Source organism: Hypomesus nipponensis, chromosome 16 (assembly GCF_054491055.1).
Source record: "Hypomesus nipponensis isolate SF chromosome 16, ASM5449105v1, whole genome shotgun sequence".
Taxonomy (NCBI): domain Eukaryota; kingdom Metazoa; phylum Chordata; class Actinopteri; order Osmeriformes; family Osmeridae; genus Hypomesus; species Hypomesus nipponensis.
Genome location: NC_140376.1, coordinates 6,702,268 through 6,713,213, shown reverse-complemented (window position 1 = coordinate 6,713,213; position 10,946 = coordinate 6,702,268).

Below are 10,946 nucleotides of genomic sequence, written 5' to 3'. Positions count from 1 at the left end.
GAAGGGAGTAGGCTGGTCATTTCTGACGAAATACGACCGAAAGCCCCTCTCAACCACGCTGCGTTTTTTTCCCTGGATGGAAGTGCCACGCGGTATTATTTGAGTTCATGCAGTTCTGCCGGGAAGTCAGACAACTTTCTCTGTTTTTCAAAGTCTGTTTTGACTATTGATTCCCATGCGGCAGGCTCGAGGGATACCGGTAGGCTATATTGAGTATCTGTTGAGGATTTGAGGTTTTTGTAAAGAGAAACCAGTGCGATAAAATAAATTATCTTATATATGGTTTTGGAATAGTTTTTTCAGTTGTTAAGTGGTAGAGCGTTTGACTACAGATCAATATAGGTCGCAGGTTCAAGCCCCCCTTGGTAAGCCTCGTCATTTTGGATTACACTATCTGCTAAATGATAATTAATTTACAAGGACAGTTAATTTGTAATCAGCCAGCTTCCAACAGGACCAATACTCCAGTGACCAAAGGAATTAAACACAGTACGCAGGGCCTATATGTTGAAAAAAGTTTAACCACAGCTCTCTGAGCCATGGAAGAAACGAGCTGCCATATTTTAAGTCGTCTGGTCGCCATGGAGACCAACGTGACTCAGTACTGTCGCTGGTCGCTTCTGAGGTCAGGTTCAGCCCCAGTTGTCTCGGTTCCAGTTCTCTCTGGCCATCCATCACAGGGAAATTGAATTGTTCCCCGTGCCAAAATGCCACAGAGTCCAATCAACCATTACTTTTTAGCCCAACAGCTGGATGGTCATATTGCAAATCACAGCGGACGGCCCTGAGATAGGCCTCTGATTTATCTCCTACAGGGCCACGGCTGGCTAAGTGGCCAGCCTGTCTTTCAGAGGCTGAAATACTAGGGGATTCTGCTACCATTTTCTCCAGGAAAATACTCCTGTGGCTCCATACATATGGGCGCCCATGCAATTTCTCTACCATTGTGTTAGATGTCTGGGTGTGTAAAATCTGTAATTTAACTATCCTAATGTGTTCATATTTATTGGTTACTATTCTGTCTGGTTCTGTTAAAATGGGGCTCTTAACTATAATGCTTTTATGTATACAATCATTTGGCATGTACATCAATAGGAAAGGGGGGGGGGGGCACCATTTGGTGTCCAGCACAAGCTTCAGGTTTTGCCCTGAAAAACACGCCCCCTTGTGGTATAGGCAGGAGGTTTTAGATCTTACCCTTCAGAGAGAAGTTATTTTCTGACTCGTATAGGCAAAGGCCTCACCGTAGTGGCCTGGGTTTGAACAGGCTCTTTGTAACACATATCTCTCTCTCTCTACCCACCCACCCACCCCAGGTTTCCTGCCCCTCTATAACGCAATATAAAAACAATAAAGGCAGCAAACCCCCTGATTAGCTGTCCTTCTCCGACACCCACACATCCCGGTCAGGCTTGCAGCTCTGGGCCCAGAGCCAGCCCAGGGAGGAACACAAATTCAGGTACCGCAGGACAATGGGAAGCCTTCAGCAGCATCTTCTCGCATGAAAGGTTGTCATGGTAATTGCAACACGCCAAAATGATGCATCGTTTGAACACGTGGAACCTCGTAGCCCTTGTGGAGGTTTAGTTCACAATCTCATTGTGGATGGAAAATGTGAACAATTAAGACGCTACAACACCACTGCAGTGCCTGGCGACAGAAAATATTAAGATATAATAAAACAATTTGACGGCCTTCAAATGTAAAATATGACGACATTAGTATTCTTTAAGAGTATAAGAATTCTGAATATTACAGTAATATCAAGTCAAGGATGAATAGGAACAATGGAAGCTACCACAGGAAATCTTTAAACCTCTGATTACATATTGCCTATATCTAGGTATTTCGATATTTCTTTTTTTTTGTCAGATAAACACGCTCCCAGGCTGCAGCACCAATTGTGGTTACTGCACTGCACAGCTGCACTGTTTAAGAAGGGAGAGGTTTGGAATCTCTGAGGCTGAGAGAAGCCGCCCTGGCAGCCCTCCAGAGACCAGGGTGTATGGAAGCAGGTAGACTGTACTCCGCCACACCTGTCTGAGCATGCATCAAGTCTCACTAAACAGAGAGAGAGTATGCCCTCAAAGAAAAAGTCTGACTCCAACTGTAAAAGGGTAATTGCCCCCCCCCCCCCCCAGCAACCAAGGACAAATCCAATAGGTTAAAATGGTGATATATCATGACGTAGAAATGAAACCATTTGTTTTTGTTGGATTGAGGGTATAAGGGTAATGTGAAAAGTTGCCTTTTTTATTTGATATGACTGCCCTGGAGGTTCCGATTTCTCTGTAGCTCACTGTTAGACAGGGGGCTTAGTGCGTCCTCTCACCCCGTGCCTTACATGCACCACACGTTTGTCTGACGGCCCTTGCGGGTGGTTCTGAACACGTCTCATCCACCCTGCTTCTCTGAGACGGAGACCCCCGCTTCGCTCTCCCGGCCAGATAGTGGCCCGCCAGAAGAGGGCATGAGACTCCAAACAGTGTGCGCCAAGCGTTCCGCTGTTCCCATAGCAATGTGTCCTTGTGGGCGCGCGTGCATGCGGGCGAACGCCATTCCACTTATTCTATTATTGCTTTTCACTTCCACACAGTGTCGATGCTGAATAGACTCAATCAGTTGTTTGCAAAGAGTTTCTGACTGATAGTCTACAGTGTCAGTGAGTTCTCCAGATTGAATGCTGAGACCGTGCGTAGGTGTGTTCGAGCCATGACAGTATTCAAGCTTTGGTATTCCCACCCACCATCAAATCTGTTTTGGCGTTTGGCTCCACGGAGGATTTCAGCGCACTGGCAATTTAGAGCTTTTCCTCCTAAGAAATTTGGCATTGTTAAATGAAGAGGTTTGGGGGTTTGAATCACACCGCAACCTTCATACATCTGTGAAGAGGAGCCTGACACCTGACAATGACATGATCTTGTTGCCTTGGAGACTGTTCTACGTTTGGCAAAATTCTGGATCTAATTCAATCTTACGGTTCCAGACAGTTCATAGAAAACCATCCCTAGCAGAGATCCATCGCAACAGAACAAAACATGTTCTGTTGGTTTTTTAAAAATATATTTTTAGTTCAGTTCAGGATCAGTACACCATTGGTGCCACAGTGTGCCAAACCAAGCAGGGAGGAAGCAGGATGGCTGCTCACAGCTGCGTCCATTGGACTGCAGTATTCAGCTCTCTCCAGCATTGTGCACCAGGGCTGAGAGTCAGTCTCACACTGTCCTCATGTGCTGCTTTTCACGGGAATCCATTTACTGATCACAAGAGGGCCAGGGGTGAGGCGGGTCTGGTCGATGGAAATGATCTAGTTCCCCTTCCGTGTCAGTGATGGAAGATTGCTGACATCATTGTCAAAGGAATAATATCTTGATATCTCTATCCCTGAGTAACCTCAGACAAATATGAGGTTTCAGACTGCGCAGGATGCAGACGTGGGCCAGGGGGAGGACCGATACACAGACATAACCACCCCCAGTCACAGAGACAGACAGACAGACAGATAAACAGACAGACAGACAGATAAACAGACAGACAGACAGATAAACAGACAGACAGACTCCTGGGGGGACGAAGGCTGAATTAGTAGCCCTCATGTTCATTGTAGTTCCCTTGACTCCCGGCAGGCCTGTAATGAATCCATGGGATGAATATTACCTTTGTCACATGGATAAGCAATGCCTGCCTGGCTTCCCAGTTTGGTGGGAGAGCCAGGCGCAAAGCTGCTGATTCTGTTGAAGTTGCAGATCAATCTGCTGGAATGATTTACAAGGGCTTACAAGCAGCATTGCAGAAGCTGGAAGAAATCTCCAATCACTTATTGCATATGGCATTCATGACCCGGACATAACATACCTCCTTCAGCGAGGAAACACAATTGATGCAACAGACTGAGAGAGGTTTACAATGACATTTCCCCGGAAGTTTTGATGCAACTGAAAACGTCTCTGACTTCAGAAGGTGATTTCACACAAACTGTACACAGGTTTGACATCCGTTCCTAACGCACCTAGTATAATCTGTACCAACAAACTTCAAATGATTTCAAGATTCAAAAATCTTTATTGTCTATTACATAATGATTGGAAATTGCCTTGGGGTGGTTTGGGGCTCAGGAACAGCGTGAACCAGACACCCATGAAAGACATAAAATCCCACAAAAAAACACGAGCAATCCATAAAATTAACAAGAAATCCATCCAATAAATGAAATAAGGAAGAGCGGGTGTGCAAAGCTGCATTCAAAAGTATTGACAGTCAGTTTGGCCTTGTTTGAAATGGATATTGCAGTGGGAATGAAGTAAGTTGAGTAAGTTATGTGTTTTGGGGTGAAATACATATAAAAAACCTTGCCTGTCCAGCGCCCTGGTCCCTCTAATCCTGCTATTGGACCTCTGGGCCGGGCCAAGGTGGTCACGGGCAAAGGAATGGAAGACATATTCTGACTTGGTGGGAGATGGCTGGGTTTAACCAGAATTGGAGCGGAAAACTGCCATCACCGTCCATGTCTGTGACAACTTTCCCTGTGTTGGAGATGAAGCATGAACCAGCAGATAGCCAGCTTCTCTGCTTGTCAGGTAGGGAAGGGCAGACATTCAATATAAAAGCAACAAAACGATGAAAGTGAGACTGAGAAAGAGAGTGACTGACAGATGGAAGAGAGAGAGAGAAACGGAGAGATGAAAAGGAAGAGCAGGAAAAAGGAAGGGAGAAAGCGAGCAAAACGAGACAGGGAAAGAGAGAGAACTAGAAGAGGTAGAGAGAGACGGAAATAAGTACACGCAGCCTGAAGTTGGACAACACCTGATTACCACGAAGCTTTCGGCGTTTATGTTAATCAGAGCACCTAGTATTATGTGTGCACACACTAGTTCCTAGCAAGAAAACAGTAATTAATCAGAGCACAGCTCTGGAGCAAAGTGTGGGCATCCGCACAGGGCTGCCAATGAGCAGCATATCTAGGTCATGGATGTTGTTTGTAGCCCCCTCTCTGGTCTGGGGGGGAGGGAGGTTGGAGGGGAGGGGGTGGCAAAACAACAGAGGGGGCAAAAACAACAGAGTGAGTCAGAAACACCACTCTGTCCTCCCAGGCATTTTCTTACCGACCTGGTGCTGCTGTTGCAGGACTGTCTGAGCGTGTGAGTGTGGCTGTGGAGAGAGAGAGAGAGAGAGAGACAGAGAGAGAGAGAGAGAGACAGAGAGAGAGAGAGACAGAGAGAGAGAAGGAGACAAAAAGAGAGAGAGAGAGAGACAGAGAGAGAGAGAGACAGAGAGAGAGAGAGAGAGAGAGAGAGAGAGAGACAGAGAGAGAGAGAGAGAGACAGAGAGAGAGAGAGAGAGAGAGAGAGAGAGAGAGAGAGAGAGAGAGAGAGAGAGAGAGAGATGGTTACTGTGTCTTCCACGTGTTATGTACACTATGTTATATGTCCTTCAGAGGAGAAGAGATGAGAAAGACAAAGCACAGGAGTGAGAAACAGAGTGACAGAGCGAGAAAGGAACAAGAGAGAGGGGAGAGAGGGAAGGGGGGCAAAGAGAGGGAGAGACGGGTGAGAGAGGGAGGGAGGGAGGAGACAGAAAGAGTGAAAAGGAAAGGGGGGAGGGAAGAAGAGCAATGGAGAGAGGGAAAAGCGAGAGAGTGAGAAAGAGAGAGCTACAGTACGTGTGAGGGGGACAGATTGTGAGCCTTCTTCTCTGGCCTTGAGACAACACACCCACTTGAAGCAATCAGAAAAGAATCATTATTTGGTTATGCAAAAGCGCCAGCATGTTGATTGCTGCCTCGTGTGTTAATGTTACGCAGAGAGACAACAGTGGTTTTCCACTCGTCGCTCCCAGCGTCTTGTACGTTAGAAAACAGTGTTATCCACATGAGACAATTAAACTGCTTATTTTTAGAGGTTTCAAGTTCTGGTTTGAGCATTCGACAACAAACAGTGAACCAAAGCATCTTTACATTCTCAGCGAAAGGATTACGTCAGAGGATAACCTATGGTATGGCATATCTTTTTGGGAAACTTTCCCTTGAGATGACTGTTGGAGAGCATAAGAAAGACTGGAATGAATGTAACTAAATACAGTACAGCACATACCCTTTAGAAAACAGAGCTATACAAAGAGCCAGTGTACTCCATCGCTGCCCAACCAATCTGTGGGCTGTCTAGACTTAGCAGGCCAAGCAACCCATAAGCATCAGAGGAAGTATCGGCCACATCTGCTAAAAGCAATATTAAATCAAGACAATAGGGGAAGAGAAATACAAGTGGCCAAAAGGAGAAAATCAATAGTGTGGAATTCATTTTAGGGGCAGGCAAATGAGACGGCTCCGCCTGCCTTCTAGAAGCTTCCCCACCGCCCGACCGTCTGGACGTCATTCAGGAGGACTCTTTCCCGCTTTCCTAAATGGTGTGAGATAAAGGGAATCGGGCGTCAGTCGTCTCGCTAGGGCGAAGGAACACGCAAGGGCACCTCCGAGGCCAGGTGAGAGGAGAGTGTCCCAGTCGAAGCCATGTTAATCTAGATTGATTGGTTTTTGATTTATGGCTGGTATTTATCAAACCCACTGTGAAGGAAAATCGATGCCACTCCAGTAAAGACACCTTTTAGATTATACAACATCGCCCGCGACAGTGATCTGCGGAGCTTAGGGCAACATGGCAACCAGCGGTCCAATCACTCTCCTAGATCCACAGGAAAACAGTCGCTCAAGAGAAGAACCGGGATGAAGTAGAACCCCCCTCCCATGAAGCTGTAGTGACCAACCAAGGTCAGACTTCAGCCCTCAAGCTGCTGACGGCCCTCCGGCGTCGAAAGAGGAGAAGAAGTCAGTCGTTTGCTGGTGGCCTCACACAAACAGCCCGAGCAAGCTGATTGGAGCTTGGCCGGGGCGTCACGGCAATGACGGCACCTTAGAGAGCACACGGCCAGGTGGAAGCAGATTCAGAGCAGAGGGCCACCGGCAGCTTTGATTGCAAGGAGGAAGCAGGCTGCAGGAGAGATAGAGAGGGTATAGCTTTGGCTCCAGAGCAGGAACAGGAAAAACAGAGAGCTCTTCAGTCCAGCACTTGGAAGCTTTGTCGCGGCGACCGGAACCAGAGGGTGGGCTCGCTCCTGGCCCGTTGGCACCGTGTCAGGCTTCAGAGCTGGGCCGTAAATGAAGCCACAGACAGGCCCGTGATGAAATTGCCAAGCAGACAGACTGATTTATGGAAGAGGATGTCAGGGAGGCGGGGCTGATTAATGGAGTGGCATTGACTTGATGGAACCACCAACTTCTCTCTGAGGGGAGAGAGGGGGCATAGACACCACTGAACACAAGCAACAACGCTGACTCAAAGGTCACAGTCAGGAGCTTTCTCTCATGGAAACGGGCTAACATCTCCCATGTAGTCCATCTACCAATTAAACAATCCTCTCGTGTAGGGTTCCTCCCTAACAAACATTCCCCCTCTCATTCCCCGTGAGGGACGTGTCTAATGAGGAAACACATTGATTGAGTGCTCCTCCCCAGAGTTTATGAAGTAGCCAGTGGGCCGCTTAATTAAAGAGCCATCTACCCATTAGGAGATGGCTTGTGAAATAGAAAAGGCATCGCTCTTTGACGACTGAGGAGTCTTGCTGTTTCTCGCGATTTTGAAGAGAGGAGAGTAGGGTACAGTTGAGGAGAGTACAGGAGAATAAGATAAGACGGGACATGAGACGAGAGGAGCCAAGACAAAAGAGACGAACATTAATATCCTTTTCATTTGCCGGTGCGTTTAACAGAAGAATGAGGAACGAGGCACACGCAAGGCTATGTCAGGGCTGTGTAAATACAAGTTGTCGCACCCTTGTCTTTACAACTCACGTACAGCTTAATTATTCACATGCTTTTGTTTAGTCGTGGCTGTTGATCCGTATCGTTCAAACACCAGTCAGCCTTTGATGAATGTATGATCTGCTTGAAGGATTGAGCTGCCTGCTACCTCGATGAATAATGAACTCAGACATTCTCTGAGCAGAAACCCAAATAAATCAAAGTAATTAACTCAATAATTGATTGGATTCATTCTCCCTTCAAAATGGATACGTTTCTGCTCAATCTGCAGAAATAAGAACCTGGGAGGGCCCAGAGGCAGCGCTGGATCCTGCATAAACAACTGGCATATACTGCCAGAGGATAAGTCACTTTTTAATTACACTGTGCCACACCATGACCCCTCCAATCAATGATTCAACAGAAGCTACTTGCCAGGCTGATGTGTCAAAATAGGAATTCAGACACAAGACACTATAAATGATTCTCAGTTCCCATGGCTTGGTCAAATGTATAGAAAGAAAAAGAGAGTGTGTGTGTGTGAGAGAGAGAGAGAGAGAGAGATAAGAAACAGATAACTATCTCTTGCATGATGCATGACTGTAAAATAGCCTGGTTTTGCTATCTGGTCTTTCAAAACTTGCGATTGACTATATTGTTCAGTAAAAGGTTGAAACTCAAGTTAAATTTTTCACCAAAAAATGTGTTTTGAAAAATTGATTACATTAATTTTATGAAGTAAATTAATATTTAATACTAATTGAACTTGTGGCTGGGCAGTTATTGATTTGAGGGAGGCAGAGTTATTGCAAGGTAATCGTTAAAAAAACGATTTAGGTCCGTTCTAGTGCAGGTGGCCAGTGGTGTTCGGTGGTGGTTTCAGATCAATGGGCTGTGGTTGACTGTGCTTCTCTGCCTGGTTGATGTTAGACTCAGACAAGAACAATTCATTCCCATCATCTGGAGCAAACCTGTCAGACCCCAGGGGATTCTGGGTGGGGAGGTGTGCTGGTAGCTCCACTCCCAGGTCCCAGGTCTGAGATGAATAATGGATATATGTTGTGTCAACCAACACTGACTTCGTCAATCTTTCTGTTATTGACCAGTGAATCATGAATATTTTAGAGACCCCCCCCCCCCATAAGGTTTGGTTTGTGCTTGACTGAAAATCGTTGCAAGACGTTGCAGGTTCCAATCCCCCCTGTACTGAATGTTGCTTTGGATAAAATGAACACATTATTATTATTATTTGCAGATCACTGTAGTGAGCTTGTCCCTGTCTTCTCAGCTGACAGAGAAAGATCATTTTAGGCTGGTGAAAGACACGTCTGGTGTGTTTCTCAGAAGCGGTGCGACGGCAGGACACTCTGTAGTCAGGTCACATGTCAGACTTCTCAGATTAACCTCCTAATCCCGGCGTGAAAGCGACGTGGCTAAAGATGTATCTGCAGCAGTCTGCTAACGTTTCTAACATGGCAGCATCACATAGCAGGGCAGTGAGCCATTGGGATGACAGCCGGCTAATATAACTTCCTGTCGGAAATGTGCTCTCATTAAACTGCGAACTGTGACCATAATCTAGCCAAATGTTGAACAAGAAATACATGTAAAGCAATGTCGGCATCAGGTCATTTGAGCTAGTTTCACCTCTGACCAACCTGCCTGGTGCGGTTAATTAGTCCAGCTCAATGGTTATCCTGCGTTGTCTGGCTTCCACCAGAGAGACCGTATGATATAGAAAGAGACCATCCACTGCCTGTGGCTGGGTGCCTAATGAGAGGAGAAATACATGTCCCCAGACGATGTCAGCAAACTGATACCAAGGACTGACAAAGGGGATTCCTCAAGGGGGTATCATGTAATTACCAGATTAATGGTGCGTGGTTCCGGTCTTGGGTGGCCCCGAGCAGTTTGAGGCGTTTCTGCGTGTCTGGAATTCCTTAGCGCTTGGTGGCTAATGGTCGAGGTTACTGTGTCTGGACTTCCTTAACATGGTGGCTAATGGGCGAGGTTACTGTGTCTGGACTTCCTTAACATGGTGGCTAATGGGCGAGGTCGCCATGTCAATTACGCCCCCGGGTCAGAGTGGCATGGCCGATTACAGACAGAGCACTCTAGTTCGGTCATCACCACAGGGCTGTCTAGCACTTTCACTATGAAGAGCACCTGCTCTGAACTGGATGCGAAGTATATGTATATCGATCGATCCCTCACAGTAAGGTGCTGAGATTGCGTTGAAAAAAATGAATCGAGGAATCAAAACGAATCAAAGAAAATCTATCATCCAAACAGTGAGTAGAAAGCCACACGGGAGAGTGTTCTCCGTGCCTCTGTGGGCGCACGGGATTAGAGCGTGAACCTGGTGTTCATGTCCTGTGATGTGATGGATGATGGCTGAGCAGCGAGGGCAGAGCTGCAGGGATGAGGATACAAAGGATGAAGTCCTGCTCAGAGGAGAGAGTCGACTCCCTCGACTCCCCCCGCTCCCCGGGGGGGGCAGCATGTCGCAGGCCCGTGCGACGGCGTGGAGAGGATGCATCCGCGCTGGCGTGACACGGCCGGAGGCGGGGCCGGGATGGGATTTCCTCGGTCGGCCGAGGAGCGGTCTGTCCCGCGTGCGTCCGGACGAGAGCCGGCTATCTCCTCAACCCAGGTGGCCGGCGGGCCGCTCGCTTTTCAGAGCTACGTAATCCCCCCCCCCCCCCTCTGGTCGTGATGCAAGGCCACCTTTCTGAGGCGGCGGATGGGGGAACTGCAGTGGCAGAATGTGCAGGGGGGTGCAGTCGTTCAGGCTCCAGTGGAAGTTAGATCTCTGTTGACGTTTTTATTCACCAGGGGGGAAACAGAGGCCGGGCAGATGCCCGGGGGGATTCAGCTTTGTTCTGCAAGTCCTTCATGTGAAGCGCATGAGTCATAGAGCCAGCGAACCAGCAGCCTAGCCAAACACCTGCCCCCCCCCCCCTCCCACGTTCCCTATGCCCCATCCTACCACCCCTCCACTTCCTTTCCCTTCCCTCCCCATCCCACCACCCCCACCATCCCATTGTCCCATCCCTACACGCTCCCCTTCTCATCCTATCCTATTCCATCCCATCCCCTCCATCCACCCTCCACCACCCCCCGTCCCCACCCTAACCCATCACACCAGAGGTGT